Here is a 3,383-nt window from a genome sequence, read left to right as displayed (position 1 = left end):
GACCTGAGGAATGTTAGAATCATAAAAGGTGTTAGAGACCACATTCTTGATATGAGGGATTTTAGGAAAATTATTGGTGGCATGACCAACAACATCACACAAAGAACATGGAGGAGTAGGCTTTGGCGGCTTAAAAGGAGTTGGAGTTGATTGGGGTGCCTTGTCTTTGGTTCCTTTTTTTTGGATTCCCCCCCCTACTAGATGCTTTCACAATAGGAGTAGGTTAATTTTTAGGTTGTTGAGGAACTAAAGAAAAGGAAGGGGTAGTAATGACAGGTTGAACAAGGGTTAAAGTTGTGTAAGGTTTGAGTTGATCAGGGGGTGTTTTTGGGAGGATCAATGTACCAGATTGGGATCCCCAAGGTAATGTTAAGTAAACTCAACATAGCCATGAAAGGTGTAGAATAAAATCCTAGGGGTGGAAATAAGAATGGTATCTAATTAGAAGAGTAATGAACTTGGGGAGCTGCTTCGAGATGGTTAAGACTTGCGGGAATGGTTCTAGGCTAAAAAGGACTAGGAGAGATACTAGCAGAAGGAAGAGGATCTTGAGGAGTAGTATGTGAAAGTTGGGTTGAGTTGGGAAAAATAGGTTGTAGAGGTGCTAGCTATTATGAAGGCATACCTGAATACTTGTGGGAAGCCCATGATGCTTGGAGCATGCAAACATTGGACGATCTAGGCTCAGAAGGAGTAGGAGGTGGACCATAATAAGCACCAAGCAAGGTGGAATCTTTGTAGACCCTAGGAGAGATATTGGTGAGGGATAAGACAGTCTTATTTCCAGTCATCGATGAGATAGTGGAAAGAGGTGAAGTCTAAGACTTAGGATTGTAATATGTTAGTTAATCTATAGTGATGATATTTCCATTATGAGGGAAGCACATCTTATGGAAAACCACAGATGCGAAAAATGACATGGAATAGGTGTAACTACGACCCAAGAGAATGTTATAATCTAATGGGGCATCAATGACCTCGATGTCAATAGAGAAAGTCTTGCCAACAATGATGATAGGACAGTTGCAATGTAAGCCAAGGGATTGAGAGGGATGACCATCCCAAGCACAGAGAGTGATGGTGGAAGGGCACAGGTTAGGTGAACCAAGGTGCTTTAGAAAACTAGCTGCCATCACACAGGTGGAGGCACCTTAGTCTATGATACACCATTGAATAGTGGAATTTCTTATGGAGACTGGTATTTGAAATGAAATGGATGAAGGAAGGGGAGGATGTTCAGATTTTTCAACATCAAATAAAATCACACGATTGTTAGAAGGATCAACAACACCAAAAATAGAGAGTAGATATTTTCGTTAGGATGGGAACGTCTGGAGGACTTCCAGGATTGACATGGCATCAGAAGACTGTGCCAAGTCATTTACTATGCTATAGGTATGGGCGGCTTTAGCAGAAGCAATGTTTCGACATAATGGACCTTTGGGGATAACCTTTACCTTAGGTGGAGGGATCTGTAAGGTACCAGTTGATGACGACAGAGGCTCGGTGGAAACTTGGGGTTAGGACTCAATCATTGACTTAGCAGGTGGCTTGTCATATTAGAGTGATCGAATCTGAAGGTTGACTTGTTCGGTGTTTCCTTCATCGAAATTCATCATAAGAATCTAACAATTTTTGTGATCAGATGGTGGGGGTGGGGGAGCTGCATGACCCTATGTAGGTTGAGTAGCGATATATCCTTGGTGAGGAAAAGGATGGGTAAGCATAGCTGATTGATATGAAGCAGTAGAGGAGGAGGAGTTATGGATTGTTATCCTCTAGAATCAAACGCTTGGTCTTCCCATACTTGATGCATCTGAGGTAAAATTGGACACTCATGAGTATAATGGACATATCCATTGCAACAAGAAAAAGGTTTGTTCATATGAAGAGCCTTTTTCTGCTTGGGTTGTCCACCTTGTTGTTGGGTTGTGAGATTAGGATAGTTTCCCTAAGGTGCATTAGGTGGTGGACCTTGAGATGGTTGGTTCTGGTTACCTTTCCCCTTGTTCCTTTTCTTGAGGTTTGGGGGATTGGTTACACTCTGCTAAGTAAACACTTGAGCTTGTGGGGGAGGTTGATGTTGTGACAGAGGTGGAGGAGGCATGGGGGGCTAGGGCGATGGTGCCAGTGGGAGTGGAGCACTATGAGGTGCATACATATATTAAGGAAATGGGGCAACATTAAGATAAACAAGTGGAACAACAACTATCCCTAGCATCTGCTGATGTAGATGGGGATATGCATATGACGTGCTGGGACCTAGATAAGAGTTTCCATGTGGAAGATTTGGGGGGGCGGGGGGGGTAGGTGTAAGAGGAACTGGTCCCCTTTGGGGTTGACCATAAATCATTGGAGGTGGAGCATATGGTTGGAGTTGAGGGTGTGAAATGTATCCAATGATACCATCAACGACATGAGATGACCCCGGTGCATTAATAGTGCCAGGTTGAGGCAGATCGGGAATGACAGTATAAACATAACCTAATGTTGGGAACAACCCAACCTAGTCTAGTTTTTGTCAAAGATTCTGCATTTTTGGGAGTGGAGCTTGCAAAGCCCACGAATTTCTATTCATCGCGTAGTGTCTAGGGGATTTGGGGTGGGTCAAAGCCCCTTTTATTGTAACACACATCAGGGGTTAGTTCATTATTTTGTTGGTTCCATAACATGTGGACCATAGTTTTGTAGTAATGGAGTCAATATAAAGATATGTAATACTTTGTCGAGAATGGTAGACCAGATGTTTATGAATTAGTCATACTTTATGTCTTTAGTATGTATTTTGAGCCTTAAGGGAAGGATTCACAGCTGAGTGCACAGAGGCCTAGAAGAGTCTACAACTGAGTGCGCAGAGCACCTGTAGTTAGGTGTGTAGGTCGAAGAGGTGTATGTATTGAAAGATCCATATTAATAAAGAAGAAGAGGATTTGGCGAAGTCTTGTGTATCTGTGTTTATACATACTATTATGCATGATTTTTACTGAATTATGTGAAAGAATACATGTTATACTATTATCTGATATGTTTATGTAATAAGTACAATCTATGAAGTAAAGCATTAGCATAAAGTATTTTTTGTATGCAAAGTTGTATATAAGTATAAAACATAATTAAACACATGTATGCCATAGCTCGGATATCCCTTTGGCTGTAGAAACCTGGTTCTGCAAACTCCCATAACTGCTTCGGCTGAGACTGCGATCTGCTTGCAGGTTATTGCCAAAAGGGCCAGTGGTTGAGGGTTTTGTTGGTGCATAATACACTCTGAACCTGGGTCAAGCCCCCATAAACCAACAAATGGTTCCATTCCCAGGACCAGGATCTGTTTGAGGGATATGTTTTGGCGTCCTTCGAAGCAATAAATCCAAGAGTGGGTGGAA

The sequence above is a fragment of the Pinus tabuliformis genome, chromosome 6, assembly GCF_031772625.1.
Source record: "Pinus tabuliformis cultivar Carrire ecotype Pingquan chromosome 6, CPIR1, whole genome shotgun sequence".
Classification (NCBI taxonomy): domain Eukaryota; kingdom Viridiplantae; phylum Streptophyta; class Pinopsida; order Pinales; family Pinaceae; genus Pinus; species Pinus tabuliformis.
Note: the sequence above shows the minus strand (reverse complement) of the source record.